General features: G+C 44.6%; 1 protein-coding gene across 5 annotated transcripts in view; it reads left to right on the top strand.

Annotated features, from left to right (window-relative positions):
* Positions 1-17428, top strand: part of TBC1D1 (TBC1 domain family member 1) — a 221745-nt gene that overhangs the window by 145926 nt on the left and 58391 nt on the right. The window lies entirely within an intron of this gene.

The raw sequence follows: 17428 nt of genomic DNA, 5'->3' as shown, positions 1-17428 counted from the left end.
ACATTCAGTTTCTAAAAAATGCAGTGTCTGTGAAGTACAATAAAGCTAATAAGCACAATAAAACAAGATATGCCTGTATAGGATGTGCTAAAGTTTATCTTTAGGCCTTTGTTGAGTTATAATGTAAAAGAGGAGTTTAAATGCAGTTCCTCTGAGTAAAATTAAGATTTTTCTCTGCCCAGTGATGTCATAAACTTTCAACAGTAGATATTTATTTTCCTTAGTGTTCCTTAATCAGAAAACATTTTTTCCTTATAAAACCACAGCAAAACAGACCTCCAAAGATTACTTGAATTCCTCAGATTGCAAGACTGCATGTAGTGGAGACTCACTCTTGTCCCTCGACACACTTCTTCATGTCTCTTAGGAAGCAGCCAAGGCTAACCCAAGAGTGTTCAGACTAGGTTCCATGCAGCTGTCTGGGGGAGGAGGTGCTCTTGGAGGAACCCTCCCTTCCTGCTCCCCTCCCCCCATTGTTGTTTCTTCTCTCTCCCTCCCCGCCTCTCTCCCCCAGAGTTCTTAATATTTGATTCGGATAATGAGTCCTCTGCCAAATTAAACAAGAGTCTGGTTTGGGCTCAGCTCGCTTTGTGATATAAATCATAGAACTTCATTTGTACTTAGTTCCTTTGGTTCTAAAATGGTTACAGTAGTGTTGGCTCTTCACATCTCATGGAATTACATTAAATGATAAATGTGAAAGTGCTTTGAAAACCTAAAGACATATCACATGTCAAGTGGTAACACTTTTGTTGTCGTTACTGCGTTTGGAGCAGTGGTGTGTTTAGCTTCCTATACCCATGTTCCCTAGCAGGAGCAGTGTAAAGGAGCGCTGGATTGATTCATTCAGTGTGATGAAAAAATTTTTTTTAGTAAATTGAGTTATTTCAATTTGTATCATTTTAGACACTTTTGTTTTAAAGATTTCATTTTCATGTTGTAGATTGCCTACTAATGTCCAACAGCCAGATGGTGTAACGTAGTTCCCTCCTTTTTAAACTTGTAAAATTCTAAGCCAAAGGGGTTGCTGCAGCAGTGGCTGTAGAAAACAGCAGGCTCGTATAAAATGCACAGCTCCCGGTTGGAGCTCTGGCCTCTGAGGAAATGGCTGGTGTCTACAGGCGCCACCCTGGTGCCACTCTTTTCCCATACTTCCTGGAAGTACGGTGAGTTTCTAGATGGGACCCGCACTGGTATCTCCTGGTCAGCGTCTGGGGGACCTGAGTCAGAAGATTAGTCAGTGCTGGCAAATGCTCGATTCTCTGGAGAACCCCAAGATAAAATGGGCAAGGAGATGGCGCTGTGGGCAGCGTGAGACGATGAGATCTTGTGTCACCCCAGCAGGTAGAAAGGGAATGGGGAAGAACGCCATAGTTTGTGTCTGAATTCTCTTTTTGAAAGTTAAGCAGGAAACTTCTCTTTTTAATTGGTTTAATCTGGGAATATTGTTAAGAAATGGATATTTAACTCCAAGTTGCATTGTTATTGATAATATTTGCAATGGACCGTGTTCTTTGGTGAATCCTGTGCCCTCTGACCCAGCTGGGCAGAAGTTTGCAGGGAATGAGATGGGATAAGTTGTTATTGCCCCAGAGGTCAGAGCACTGAGCAGATCCGTCCAGTACCCTGCAGGCCGGGCGGCATGGTCTCCAGGAAACTGGGAACCCAGGACTTGGTGTGTCCATCTCCCCTGCTGGAAATGGTACTAAAAATAGCACCCCAATGTCTGCCTAACAGGCCCCCCAGGATCACCTACTTGTTTGCAGGAAAGCAGAGAGCTGACCTCTTCATCGTGGCCTGAGGTGGTCATGAAGATGAACTTTGGGAAAGAATTTAGAGCTCATTCAGGGAAACCTCCTCTGAAAGCAGGAGCGGAGTGCCTGCATCCAAATCCCAGCTTTTCCCCTTAGGAGCCGTGATCTGGAACCAGCTGTCTAATTTCTCACCTATGATATAGGATTAATTATGCCTCTTGCCACATTGATTGAGATAGGGGAGCGTGATGTTTTTATTGACATTTTATTTAAGAATTGAAGAATTCATAAGATTAGAAAGACTTATCAGTGGTGCACACGTTTCTGGTATAAAGTCACCTTCCCCGTGTGGAAGTCCTTCTGGTGCTCCCGCTGGAAGCTTCTTTGGCCTCGGCCCCTCTGCAGGGGTTGCCGTGGAGCCGCTGGCCCGCGCCGTCCTGCCTCTGGGGCCCCGGAGGAGCTGCTGTGCTGATCGGCCAGGGTTTTGATTCTCTGGCAGCCAGTGTGAGCCATGGTCGTGCCATTCCATGGCCATGCCTGGAATGCTCTTCCACTGGTATAACCATGACTGAGTCCCTCACCTGCTTCAGATTATTGCTGAAAATCACCTTTTCACTGAAGCTGCACTGGCCACTCTATTTCAAGTGGCACCCCACCCCATCAGACATTCCTACTCTTACTCTGATTTTTCCCATAGCATTTATTTCTTTGAAACATACTCTAGTTACTTACTTATTCATTATCTCTATCACCAGGTTCCTGCAGTCCACAGGCTATATGACTTTTAAGGGAAGGCAAGTAAATTGCTCAGATTCTTACAAGCTTAATATTTGGTCCTTAGTGATTTCTCAACTCCCTCCTCCTTCCTCTTCTTCCTGCTTATGTCCTTTCTGCTCTTACTTAAGAAATGCTGCCTGAATTTTTAAATTATGTGGTAGGTACTCTGTGTATGAAAGAGAGAGGTAAGAGAAAATAGAAGCATTTACAACTCTGAATTGGTATAATAATAGTAACTTATCATGCCCTTATTTTTGCCAAGTGCTTTACATGAGTTATTTCCTTTAATCCCCAGTCAACCTTATGAAGGTCGGCATTTTTGTTACACCAGTTTCACAGATGAGGGAGCAGAAGCTTGGAGTGGCTGAAGTCATTTTCCCCAAACCACAGAGCTGGTCGGCAGGACCAGAGCTCATGGGTCTGTGCCCCGCACTTCCTGCTGAACTGCACATAGGCCCTGCGGGCCTGCTCCCTCCTCTGGAGCCTCCCTGTGTCAGGCGTTTGTTCTCAGTCTATTCCTGTGTCCCCTTGCCAGCCAGGCAGCAACACGTTTCAGAGCATTTTAACCTACGGACTTGCCTTCAGTTAATCGTACCCCTCCCTGCATGTTAGCACTGGGACTGGAGTGTGCCGGGAGGGAGGCTGATTCCTTATCTGTCTAAATTTTCTTCTCCCAAATCAGACATCTTCATTCTCTGCCGCTGTTTGCTTCCCATCCTTAGGGCGCAGAGAGCAGCACCTTCCACTGTGGTCTGGGACCACTTGGACCAACATGCTTTCTGCATGTTCCCCTCCAGCTGTGAGACCTCCAGATCCTCAGGCAGCTGAGGGTCCCAGAGGTCCCTGCGTCAGCCAGGCTGTCCCAGGCAGAGAGTGTGCTGCTAGAGGCGCCTCTAGGCCTCTGTGCGGCTCTGCCTCAGGGGTGGGACCCATGGGCGGCCCAGGTGTCTGCAGCCGGTGGCATGAGGGACTTAAAAGTCTGCTTGTAAGGAACACTTCAGCAGTTCCTTTAAAAGTTTAAGGAACTTTTAAAATGTTCCAGGTACTCAGAGTGGCTCTTTGTGACTATTTTGCATTTGTATCCTGGCACTGCAAACTTCAGTGAAACAGGTCTAACCTTTCTTCAAGGTAAAAAAGTGAGACAGGGATATTTGTACTGTCCCATCCATTTCATCCTCTTTGGAAAAAACTAATAAAGGAAACTAGAAATTTAAAAACCATGGTGTTTGCAGAGCTGTAAGGATACAAGGGAAGGAGAAATAGAATTTTCTGTAATTTGGGGGTTCTGGTTTTCATAGATGGGCTAAATTCTAGAGAGAAACGTGTTAGTGAGTAGGGAGTGTGACTCCAATTAAATAGAGTGTGAAAGAGAGGAAAGTCCAAAGCCAGGCAGTGTGGACAGAAATGGAGAGATGAGACTGCACAGATACTGTCTCCAAGTCAGCTTGTCCCTTCCTCAGGGGTGTGTGGCTTTCTCTGTGCACAATTCCTGTGAAGTAATTGAGCTGTAAGAATCTGAATTTCATGTTTTGGAGACCTGACTGGTAGGCAGTTAATTTCCATTTAGAAATTTACTTACGAACGTTTAGTAGAACAAGCACAAACATTCCCAAATCCCAGGCTGTTTTGTTTGTTTGTTTGTTTGTTTGTTTTAACTCAACAGAGACCAGTTGGTCCCTTCTAGGGATTCCCACTTGAAGTTAGGTTACCAGAGTCCAGCAGGGTGGTTTCCACTGTGACCCCTGGAGAAAGGGGGGCGTCTGCTTCTCCGCTGGTAGGTCAGGTGCACAGCATTGCCGCATCGCTGGGAAACTCTGTGATAAATAGGGCAGCCACTTGCTTGGAGACTTGGCAAGGCAAGTTTATTTTTGTGATAAAGCAAACGTAAGTAGATCGTAAAGTAGAATACTAAGAGTTGCATGGTGGTTTAAATTTAAAGCAGAGTCTTCAGTGATGCTTTAAGTTTGTGGCCACTTAGGACTGGTGCCCCAGAAACCCCAGGGAAAGGCATTCTCTCTCCTTTGTGTTACCGGTTCTTTGGGTGGAAGGTTTGTGAGAGACTGACTGTGTGAAAGGTACGTACTTGGTAAACTATAAACTCGACAGAGGGTGGTGTTACGGGGGTTCAGTTAAATCTGTCCCAGGGCAGAGCCCTGAAGGTCGGGTGTGTTGGAGACTGCGCTCGTAGAGCGGGCTGCAGGCAGACGTTATTGCTCCTGATAACCGCCCTTGGTCGTTCTCAAGCCTTCCCGCGGTGGATCCCCACCACAGGCCTGCTGTGAAGGTAAAGGCGGTAGAGGTACGCTCATCCCTCAGACGGAGGGTGAACGCACCTGAGGATTAAAGGGCTTTCTCCGGGTCCTCATCTGGAGCAGCACTTCACAGACTGCCCTGTGCTCAGACTCCTCTGGCGATCTCGGTAAAGGCAGATTCTGGTGCTGTGGGTCTGGGTGGGTCCAGATGGTCTCCGTTTCTGACGGGCTCCCCAGCGATGCTGACGATACTGGCCCACTGTGAGTGGCAAGGGCTTGGAATGAGTGACCAGGGTCCATCCAGCCCAGACCATCTGGTCCTAGGTTTAGGACTCCTGTGTGTCTCTCTGCTGTTGTAGATAACCTAAGGCGTCACCCATGTGTGTCAGACCTCAGATAAATCTGGGTCATCAGTGACATTTTTTGAGAGGATTTGTGCTCCCTGGAGAAGCAAAGAGTTGGTCTGGTGGGGAAAATGCAGTGATACAAAACACATGGCAATAGGGATAACGAAGAATCTGACAACGTGCCAAGTGAAACCAAACATCTGGCCTCTGCCTCGTTCCTGCCGCTTTGTTTTTTAGGGAAGCTTTGTCTCCTGGGTGGCAGCAGGGCACAGAGAGTGTGCAGGTGTTTGTTTTCTTAGCTGTGGGCTCAGACCTAATTGTCAGGCGTGCAAAAAATGCTGAAAATCAACTTCTGACTTAGATGTTTGGTAGTAGAAATACTCCACAGTTTTTCCTCGTAGTGTTTCATACAAAAAATAATTCTTTGTTGTTAAGAAATAATTTTTTAGGTAACTCCCAACTGCGGAATGGGGGAAAATTCTTTTACTTACCTCTGTGCCAAGGAACAGTTTTAGTCTTGGTCTAATGCCTTTCATTTAAGCATTTCAGATTACATTGTGCATTTACCGATTTCGCCAACAATAGAAGCATTCAGGCTTTACATGTCTTGTTTAAAAAAGGAAAACCCATCTAATATAGATAAGATTTATTGATTTGAAACCCATTGTATAAGTAAATAGTCCACTGAAACTAACGTTCAAAGGGTTTTTGTGTTGAGTATAGCTGTGTCAATATGCCTAATTTATGATACAGTTAAGTCGATTGGATTAGATATTAGATGTAAATAATAATGGCAAAACCAAGGAATATAACCTGAATCTTTATAATGACTATTTTATATTATTGTGAAAAATGTAGCAACTGCTGTGTGACTATGATTTATTTGTATTGTTCATGGCCAAATTTTCAAAACTTTATATACCATTGGGAAATTGTAATGGATGGTATAAGCAGAATAACTGCAAGTAGGACTTTACTGGAACCTGTAAGCATCACAGTGACGTCTGTATGACCCTTTGTTTTGACCCATGGTTCTCAGCGTTCACTGTGTATCAGTCACGTGGGGAGACTTATAATATGGGCTGCACCTGGCCCTCTGCTCTCACTGTGTCAGGAGGGTGGGGTTGGGCCTGCGCTTGAACTCTTCTTTCTTTTCAAACCCACCCAAAGCATTCTGATTGTGACCCTGAGTGAAACCGCTGGTTTAGTTAGATGTCAGAGGGTGACTTGAGGCACTGTCACCACTTGGTGGCAATGTTGCTCCCTGTGTCTTGATCACCCTCCTTTCTTTTTCCAATCCCAGAGAAGTGTGCTTTCTTTTTTTCCCTTGTTTTTGGTTTTGGTCTTCTTTTGGTTATAGTGTGTACCTTCCTCGCTCATTTGCAACTTCATTGAATGGGGAGAGCTACCTTCTGAAATCAGGATGTTTTTCTTTTCTTTTTCTACAAGGTTTTAGGGAGTGGGCAAAATAAGGAAGAAAAAAATGGTCTCTGATTGCCAGATACATGACTTTTTAAGATTGTTCTTAACTTACTTTCCATATAACTTTGCTTTTCTGTGGCCAAGAAAGACCAGGTTCAAGATAAAGTATTGCAAGCCAGGGATTGATTGTTCATGGATTTCAGTAGTTTGAAGCTACTAGATTTTTCTCCTTTATTGTGCTTCTTGGCACGTCATTACAGATGGGGAAGCCACAGTGAATGGCAAGATTCTACCTCAGTTTGCTGTTTGTGTGCCTGATAACAGTTATAAGTTAGCGTTGATTGAGCCTTTCCTAATTAACCATTGGCATTTAAACAGTCAGTCCTTATGCTTTGTGCAGTGGCTGGGGTCAAGGGTTGATGGTGATACAGAGACGAAATTTTAACCTCTGCTGTTGGTAGGAAGGCTGCAGGGGCCGAGAGCTTGGGCACTGGAGGTTCTGGAGCCCAAAGGCCTGGGTGTGAATCCTGCTTACGGCACCCTGGCTGGCAGGGAATTCCTCCTTAGGGCTCATCTAACTCCATAGCCTGTGCGCCTGCAGGATTAGAGTGCAAAGTCGAAGATCTAGATTTGTCACCCTTGAGCTGTAATCTGTAGAGACTGGGGCAAGCCACTGAAGTTTGTAAAGCAAGGAAATGAATGGGAGGTAGTTTGAAACTATTCTCAGGGGGATAGAATCTGTAGACATATCTGAACTTGAAGCAGTCTCAAAATCGGAGCAGGACTAGGGTGAGGCAAGCAGGCACCCTGAGTGCAAAATTTAAGGAGGCACTCAACTTTTAGGGCCCTGCAAGTATGGACCCTTCACTTACATGGCCCTGAGAATGATGGTACCCTACAGCCTGGACAGCACTGCCAGGGGAGTGTAGATTAACTCAAAGGAGGAGTCCTTGGCAGGAAGCTCGTGTTTTGTTTTAAAAAACAGCTTTATTGAGCTAAAATTCACGTATTATACAATTCACCCGTTTAAAGTATACAGTGTACTTTTCTGTATTTACACGGTTATGGAACCGTAACCACAATCTAATTTTAAAATATTTTTGTCCCCCAGAAAGAAACCCATAGCTGTCACTTCCCAAAACCAACCCCCCCTCCCCCCAAACCCTAGACAACCACTAATCATCTTTCTGTCTCTATAGATTTGCCTATTCTGGACATTTTATATAAACGGAATCATGCGATATGTGGTTCCATGAGTGGGGCTGCTTTCGCTTCGCCTGATGTTTTCAAGGCTCATCGTGTTGTAGCGCATATCAGTGCTTCATTCCTTTTTATGGTCAATCAAAACTCCAGTGTATGGATAGACCTCAAATATAGTCATTTACCAGTCGATGGACATTTGGGTTGTTTCCACCTCTTGGCCATTTATGAATAGTGCTGCTGCGAACTTTCATTTACACGGTTTTGTGTGGTCGTGTGCTAAGAAAGGGTTTTAAGGGTGAGTGTGGAACCTCGTTCTCTGGGGGGCTTTGAGTTGCCACCCATGATTCTGACCGTGGGGATGGTTAGGCCAGTGGGGGTGGGTGAGCCTCCCTGCTGCTGGCCGTGTTTGCCTTTCTTCCCCTCTAGGCTGAGAGGGCGAGTGCGGGGGATTTTGGTGTTTCCCCCAGAAGCTCCTGGGAAGGCGAGGGGTGGGGAACCTCCGTCAGGGCTTCCACAGCTCTCCCATTCTGGGAGGCAGGGGAGATAGTCCCAGGACTGCAGGTTAGTGACACTGGCCCAGGGCTACATTTTTTTCAGCTGTTCTCAAAACTGTGTGCCCAGAATCCCTTGGAGAATTTGTGGAAACACAGATTGCTGTTCCTCATCCCTAAAGTTTCCGATTCTGAATTCTTGGTGGAGCCTGAGAATGTGCAGTGCTTACAAGTTCCCGGGTGATGCTGACATTGCAGATTTGGGGACCACACTTTGAGGTCCTCTGAATTTCTTAAGCTGATGGGCAAGGAAGGGTACGTCCTATTCTGATTTAAACTCCAGCCAAAAGAGCCCTGAGTGGTTGTTAGTAAAAAAAAAAAAAAAAAAAAAAAAAAGATTGAAAATTAGAAATGTATTTTATGGCAGATTATGAAACAGCCAACAAATTCTATCTTCTTTGCAGTAAAACTAACTGAACATTAATAATAGCCATTGTCGTTATCCTTATCATGTATTGAGCGTTTAGTGTTTGCACTCTCACACAGTTAGCTGATAATCCTCACATCAACTCCATGCAGTTGGTACTATGCCCGTTATTTTGGAGAGGAGGCTAGAAATATTGAATAACGTGCCCATAGTTATTCACAGTTATCCCACGGCGCTTAGTTCACCCAGTTACTTTTCCAATCGGGTCAGTTCTGCTGTAGATCCAGCATCTTAATCACAGTAATGAGCTGTTGACAGTTTTAGGAATAAATTATCAGGAGTTTTGACTGGTTTACTCACTTAAGTTAGCGTTTGTGTGGTGATAAGCTGCGTTAGAGTGAAAAAACAATTCTTATGTTGGAAGTGTTCTAGAATTGAATGTTAACTCCTGCTAATATAGCACATGTTTGGGACATTATTTACTGGTAATTCTAATTTTTTAAAAACAGAATTAGAATCTTCCTAGTTGAATGGCTTCTATTAAATTCATTCATTTAAATGAAAAATGTACTGTGCCTCCTGGAGGGGCAAGGCCGGGCGTTGCATCGGATGTGAGCAAGCGGCCCCAGAATTACAGCTGCTGGCACACTTATCGCCCTCGTGGTTTTGTAAAATCCGTAGATAAAGCAAAGGGACACATTAAACTGCTTTCTGAATGGATGTTTTTCCAAGTAAATGCGTTTTATCACTTTCATATAAATGAAAATATTTGCAGGATGTTTTTCCAAGTAAATGCGTTTTATCACTTTCATATAAATGAAAATATTTGCAGAATAAGTACTAACAAGACTTTAAACATCATTTACCAAAGTAGGAATAATGTGATTATGGTCTTATACAATTCTGAAAATAACTTGTAGTCCCAAGTATGCATTTTATACCTGAGAGAATAATGGGTTTTCCACAGTAAGTTTAAGTATCGTGCTTCATTTCCTCTCCCTCTCCAGGTGTGTTAGCTTGAGAACTTTTTTTTTTTTTTTAATAAATTTATTTATTTTTTTAAATTTATTTTTGGCTGTGTTGGGTCTTTGTTGCTGTGAGAGGGCTTTCTCTGGTTGTGGTGAGCGGGGCTACTCTTCGTTGCGGTGTGCAGGCTTCTCACTGCGGTGGTTTCTCGTTGCGGAGCACGGGCTCTAGGCACGTGGGCTTCAGTAGTTGTGGCACGCGGGCTCAGTAGTTGTGGCACGCGGGCTCAGTAGTTGTGGCGCACGGGCTCTAGAGCACAGGCTCAGTAGTTGTGGCGCACGGGCTTAGTTGCTCCAGCGACATGTGGGATCTTCCCCGACCAGGGATCAAACCCGTGTCCACTGCATTGGCAGGCGGATTCTCAATCACTGCACCACCAGGGCAGCCCCGCTTGAGAACTTTTGATTAAGGACAGCTCTGGCGATGAGAGGTTACAGCCTTACCTCTGCGGTTTGGTGTTTGGAATTGTCTTTTGCGGCAGCATCTTCCCCAGTTGCCAAGGCGAGGTTTTTCTTTTTTCCTGTTAGCACCAGCCTTGTCTCCTGCCAAGCCTTGTGTTGGGGGCGGGATATAGAAACAGTGGGCTTTTTCTGCCCTGCAAGGCTCATTAGATTGTGGGGCTTAGATTAGAGGCCAGAGGCGGGGATACCTGCCTTAACAAAGGGGTATTTCTTCTATCTCTGCGAAATGGCTAGTGTGGTTTGAGTTCATCATTCTGCCTGAGAGAAATCTGTGCGCCACGTCCTGGAAGTGTTCTTCCATTGTCCTTAACGCTCCTGTCTCAGTCACACCTGGTGTATGTCCCAGCGTACAGCAGGCTACATACCGTTAGGCCAGATGTTCCACCAGCACATGGCAAAGTCACCGGGTTTCCATTCATTTGCCTAATTTCCTCTGTGCGGCCCCTTCCACCTTTTTCAGCCCCTCACTTCCAGGTACCAGATTTTTGACATCATTTAGAGATTGTGTCTGACTGAATGTACTGGAAATCCTGCCACACTGGTGTAACTGGAGAGGGATTAGCTTTCCTCACATAACAAGAAGTCTGGATGATGATAAGGGAAGGTCATTCACTGGCCCCGTGATGTTCCCAGTGAGCTGGGGCTCCTTTTTACTTTTCTGTTTCATCCTCTTGGATGCTTCCTGGTCACAACATGGCTGCTTCACCTTCAGCTTCCCCTACAGCTCTGAGCAGAATGACGGAGGAGGCAACAAGGAGCGGGGCGGGGGCGTGACCCTTCTACACCAAGAGAGCGAACTGTTGCAAGAAGTCCCTAGACGAGCATTACTTGTGTCTCATCATCCGGAACTCTGTCACCTGGTCACTCATGGCTGTAGGGAGGCTGGGCGACACTGTTTCTTGGCTGAGCACACGGCCACCTTGTACGAGGGGCGCCCAGCCGTGGGGATGAAGGGGAGAGTGGACGTGGGGCGGGGCCCAGGGGCTGCAGCCCTGCCCAGGCAGAGTGTCTCTCCGCCCCGTCGTCGTGTGCTGTGCTGCTTCCCTGTGCCCAGAAAGCTCCTCCCCTCTACACCCAGCCCAGCACACTCTAACACTGACAGACTCCTTATCTTTCAGCCCACTTCCCTGTTGCCATTTCTTCCTCCTTTCTCTCGGGCGTGGTCAGCCTCTCCATTCCCGATGTTCCTTAGGGTTTTCGTTTGTCCCTGTTGGACCGCTGCTGCTTTGTCTTGCGGTTCTTTGTCCTGACCTTCAGATCTGTACCGCCTAACATGGTAGCCACTAGCTACCTAGAGCTATTTAAAGTCAAATGTGAAAATTTAGTTCCACGCCCTGGACTCATTTCAGGTGCTCAAGAGCACAGCTCTGGGCCATTCCCCTCATTCATGTTCTCCTGGACACACTGCTCTGGGTGGTGGACTCTCTGAGGTCCCCCTTCGTCCTGACTCGACTCAGGATCACAAGCACAGCACATTGCAGGTGGCGCTTGTGCTGTGTTCCCTCCTACCCGAAGTGGTGGACTTTGGGCAGAGGCAAGGTACTCTGTGACCCACCCGGCTTCTAAAATGATCGCTACTGGATATGTGCAAGGTGAGTCCACTGCTTTCGAGGAATCCTACAAGTAACTGGGAACTTTGAAAGTTATCTGTTCCACATTCCTTATTTTGCAGATGAAGAAACTGAGGCTCAGAGAGAGAAAGGGACCCACTTAAGGTCAAACAGGTAGTCAGTGGTAGAATGAACTAGAATTGTGGTTCTCCTTCCATTAAACCAGACCTGATCGAGTATCACCAGCCTGTTTGTTTTCCCAAATTAAGTTCCATTCTTGCTTATTCAACCAGTTTCCAGCTTCTTGAGAGAGGAAGTTGTTTCTTGCTCTTGGCTGTCCTCAAATGCCCACCGCATGGAGGCAGTGCTCAGAGGACGCTCCGGAGACAGATGAGCGTAAGCCTGCCTTAGTCAGTCAACGATCACTTAGTTGCAGGAATCAGAATATGACTCAAGCAAGCTTGATCAGAAGGAGGCTCGTAAAATTCAAGGTAAGAGCAAGAGTCAGGAACTAGGACGTTGCCAGGAACCCAGGAAGTCTCTCTGGCTCCCTCTCTTTTGTATCATGTAATTTTTCTTTTCTCCTTTTTTTTCCCTGTCTCCTCTTCATCCTACACACCAGCCTTCCCAGCTTGCTCATCATTGTATACGGTCTGCCAGCCCCCGAGTCCGTATGATCTTTTAGCTCCAGAGGCATCCAGTTACCTGTACCTGACTGCCAGGTTTTTGGGAGCTGATTGGCCCAAGTCATGGTAGCTCATCCAGGGAGGGATGGGAGAAGCGTGGTACCAGCATGGCAGTGGGGACCCACCCAAGATATTATCTGGGCTGTGAGGAGGAGAGGAGCAGGGCCAGTGCTGGGAAGAAAGGGCATAGCCTCCGGCCACCACACGTCAGTGTGTTCTCATTAATTCTATTGCTAACCAACCAAAGGCAGAACCAGGAGAGTGAAAGTAACCGGGGCTCACAAGGTTTTTAACAGTTGGTGGTTATCCAAAAGTAGGTGAAAATGTGTGTGGGCAAGTATGTATGTAAATTTCTTATTACCAGGAGTACTTGGATAGAAGCTGAGTGACCTGTTAAAGATTCCTCTGCTGGGAATGAAGCTCGATTGATATATTTACCCAGTAACAAGAACTTGGAATTCTTAGAGCAAATAGATGTCACGCAGCTCAGCAGCCAGAGGTGGTCAAGATCCCTGGAAGAGGAAAGGCTGGCCACTCTGGGCTTCCCGTGGACCTAGGGCACAGCCGTGTGTGTGGGTGTGAGCTGGCCTTGGGGCCCTCTCACACGGCTGTGTCTGCTTAGCTCTTGCCCGACCACTGCACGCACTGGGAGCCCATTTCCTAAACCCATTTCCAGCTCCGTGAGTCAGGGACACTGTCTTGTTATGGTTCTGCGACCTGGCACAGGGCTTGGTTTATAGATGGTGCTTGGTTTCTGTTGGAGGCGGGGGTATATGATTTTGGAATATTAACCAAACATGGGTATTCTATTGTTAACTACTCAGACTGTACTGTGTAAAAAATAACATATACCTGAAAAAAAAAAAAAACAAAGAAAACATTGATATTCTACGGAAGTTTTGATAAGTTGTAGTCAGAGGTGGTATTTTCCTGTTTCTCTTTTTCAGTTTTACAGTGTAGTTACATTTTGATAGTAGGAAAAACTATTTTTCATTAAGAAACATTCAATACATGTTTAGCCTTATGGAGGTTAAAATGGAAGCACATTTCTGTCACAAATCATGATGCTACCAGGTATTCAGTCAGGTTTATTGGAAATGAACCCAGTTGTAAAATCACTTCTCTTTTGTGGGCTTAAACTACAGGTGATCACTTGGTGATTCCCGCTTCTTCTATTATTAAACTTGGCGAGACCAGTAATTTGAGTTGCAAAAATGACAGCCTTAATTTGCAGAAATCAAGCCTAAAGGTTAGAGATACTCAGTCTTCGTTTGAAGGGTTCTTCTTCTTGGCCTCCCCGCCACTGCTGTTACCCGTCTCAAAAACCTTTGCTCCCAAGGGCCACTTACCACCTGCTCACCCGCCCCGGGAAGGAGCCTCAGAGGTCCCAAAGCACTTTGTTGCCTAATGCTTATTGAGATTCCAAATTTCTCTGGTTCCAGCAGAAATAAGATTTCAGGATGTTGATAGTTTGAGAGAATAGTTTGGGAATTGAGTTAATAAAAAAATTTTTTTAAAAGTTAAATTAAGAAATATAAAAGCCCATGGAACCCTTTTCTCTATTTCTGGTAACTTAAAAGATACCATGTTGGGGACTTCCCCGGTGGTCCAGTGGTAAAGAATCTGCTTTCCAATGCAGGGGATGCAGGTTCGATCCCTGGTCAGGGAACTAAGATCCCACATGCCGTGGGGCAACTAAGCCTGCGTGCCACAACTACTGAGCTCACGTGCCTCAACTAGAGCCCGCGTGCTGCAAACTACAGAGCCCACGTGCTCTGGAACCTGCACGCTACAACTAGAGAGAAGCCCGCGCACCACAACGAAGAGCCCGCGCACCACAATGAAGAGCCCGTGCGCCACAGCAAAAGACCCCGCATGCCTCAACGGACATCCCATGTGCCGCAACGAAGACCCAACGCAGCCAAAAATGAAATGAAATAAATAAAATAAAAATCTAATTATTTATTTTTGGCTGCGTCGGGTCTTCGTTGCTGCGTGCGGCTTTCCCTAGATGCAGCAAGCGGGGGCTAAGCTATTTGCGGCGCGCGGGCTTCTCATCGTGGTGGCTTCTCTTGTTGCGGGGCACGGGCTCTAGGCACGTGGGCTTCAGTAGTTGCGGCTCGTGGGCTCAGTAGTTGTGGCTCACGGGCTCTAGAGCACAGGCTCAGTAGTTGTGGCGCACGGGCTTAGTTGCTCCACGGCATGTGGAATCTTCCCAGACAAGGGCTCGAACCCGTGTCCCCTGCTTTGGCAGGTGGATTCTTTTTTTTTTTTTTTTTTTTTTTTTTTAATGATGTTTGCTGTGGGTTTGTCATATATGGCCTTTATTATGTTGAGGTAGGTTCCCTCTATGCCCGCTTTCTGGAGAGTTTGTATCAGAAATGGGTGTTGAATTTTGTCAAAAGCTTTTTCTGCATCTATTGAGATGATCATATCGTTTTTCTTCTTCAATTTGTTAATATGGTGTATCACATTGATTGATTTGCGTATATTGAAGAATCCTTGCATCCCTGGGATAAATCCCACTTGATCGTGGTGTATGATCCTTTTAATGTGTTGTTGGATTCTGTTTGCTAGTATTTTGTTGAGGATTTTTGCATCTCTATTCATCAGTGATATTGGTCTGTAATTTTCTTTTTTTGTAGTGTCTTTGTCCGGTTTTGGTATCAGGGTGATGGTGGCCTCATAGAACGAGTTTGGGAGTGTTCCTTCCTCTGCAATTTTTTGGAAGAGTTTGAGAAGGATAGGTGTTAGCGCTTCTCTAAATGTTTGATAGAATTCATCTGTGAAGCCACCTGGTCCTGGACTTGTGTTTGTTGGAAGATTTTTAATCACAGTTTCAATTTCATTACTTGTGATTGGTCTGTTCATATTTTCTATTTCTTCCTGGTTCAGTCTTGGAACGTTATACCTTTCTAAGAATTTGTCCATTTCTTCCAGGTTGTCCATTTTATTGGCATAAAGTTGCTTGTAGTAGTCTCTTAGGATGCCTTGTATTTCTGCAGTATCTGTTGTAACTTCTCCTTTTTCATTTCTGATTTTATTGATTTGAGTCCTCTCCCTCTTTTTCTTGATGAGTCTGGCTAATGGCTTATCAATTTTGTTTATCTTCTCAAAGAACCAGCTTTTAGTTTTGTTGATCTTTGTTATTGTTTTCTTTGTTTCTATTTCATTTATTTCCGCTCTGATCTTTATGATTTCTTTCCTTCTGCTAACTTTGGGTTTTGTTTGTTTTTCTTTCTCTAGTTTCTTTAGGTGTAAGGTTAGATTGTTTACTTGAGATTTTTCTTGTTTCTTTAGGTAGGCTTGTATAGCTATAAACTTCCCTCTTAGAACTGCTTTTGCTGCATCCCATAGGTTTTGGGTCGTCGTGTTTTCATTGTCATTTGTCTCTAGGTTATTTTTGATTTCCTCTTTGATTTCTTCAGTGATCTCTTGGTTATTTAGTAACGTATTGTTTAGCCTCCATGTGTTTGTCCTTTTTACGTTTTTTTCCCTGTAATTCATTTCCAATCTCACAGCGTTGTGGTCAGAAAAGATGCTTGATATGATTTCAATTTTCTTAAATTTACTGAGGCTTGATTTGTGACCCAAGATGTGACCTATCCTGGAGAATGTTCCGTGCGCACTTGAGAAGAAAGTGTAATCTGCTGTTTTTGGATGGAATGTCCTATAAATATCAATTAAATCTATCTGGTCTATTGTGTCATTTAAAGCTTCTGTTTCCTTATTTATTTTCATTTTGTATGATCTGTCCATTGGTGTAAGTGAGGTGTTAAAGTCCCCCACTATTATTGTGTTACTGTCAATTTCCTCTTTTATAGCTGTTAGCAGTTGCCTTATGTATTGAGGTGCTCCTATGTTGGGTGCATATATATTTATAATTGTTATATCTTCTTCTTGGATTGATCCCTTGATCATTATGTAGTGTCCTTCTTTGTCTCTTGTAACATTCTTTATTTTAAAGTCTATTTTATCTGATATGAGTATAGCTACTCCAGCTTTCTTTTGATTTCCATTTGCATGGAGTATCTTTTTCCATCCCCTCACTTTCAGTCTGTATGTGTCCCTAGGTCTAAAGTGGGTCTCTTGTAGACAGCATATATATGGGTCTTGTTTTTGTATCCATTCAGCAAGCCTTTGTCTTTTGGTTGGAGCATTTAATCCATTCACGTTTAAGGTAATTATCGATATGTATGTTCCTATGACCATTTTCTCAATTGTTTTGGGTTTGTTTTTGTAGGTCCTTTTCTTCTCTTGTGTTTCCCACTTAGAGAAGTTCCTTTAGCATTTGTTGTAGAACTGGTTTGGTGGTGCTGAATTCTCTTAGCTTTTGCTTGTCTGCAAAGCTTTTGATTTCTCCATCAAATCTAAATGAGATCCTTGCCGGGTAGAGTAATCTTGGTTGTAGGTTCTTCCCTTTCATCCCTTTAAGTATATCATGCCACTCCCTTCTGGCTTGTAGAGTTTCTGCTGAGAAATCAGCTGTTAACCTTATGGGAGTTCCCTTGTATGTTATTTGTCGTTTTTCCCTTGCTGCTTTCAATAATTTTTCTTTGTCTTTAATTTTTGCCACTTTGATTACTATGTGTCTTGGTGTGTTTCTCCTTGGGTTTATCCTGTATGGGACTCTCTGTGCTTCCTGGACTTGGGTGGCTATTTCCTTTCCCATGTTAGGGAAGTTTTCGACTATAATCTCTTCAAATATTTTCTCTGGTCCTTTCTCTCTCTCTTGTCCTTCTGGGACCCCTATAATGCGAATGTTGTTGCGTTTAATGTTGTCCCAGAGGTCTCTTAGGCTGTCTTCATTTCTTTTCATTCTTTTTTCTTTAGTCTGTTCCGCAGCAGTGAATTCCACCATTCTGTCTTCCAGGTCACTTATCCGTTCTTCTGCCTCAGTTATTCTGCTATTGATGCCTTCTAGTGTATTCTTCATTTCAGTTAGTGTATTGTTCATCTCTGTTTGTTTGTTCTTTAATTCTTCTAGGTCTTTGTTAATCATTTCTTGCATCTTCTCAATCTTTGCCTCCAT

The sequence above is a fragment of the Eschrichtius robustus genome, chromosome 4, assembly GCF_028021215.1.
Source record: "Eschrichtius robustus isolate mEscRob2 chromosome 4, mEscRob2.pri, whole genome shotgun sequence".
Taxonomy (NCBI): Eukaryota; Metazoa; Chordata; class Mammalia; order Artiodactyla; family Eschrichtiidae; genus Eschrichtius; species Eschrichtius robustus.
The sequence above is the reverse complement of the archived record's forward strand: the minus strand, read 5'-3'. Positions and strand labels throughout refer to the sequence as shown.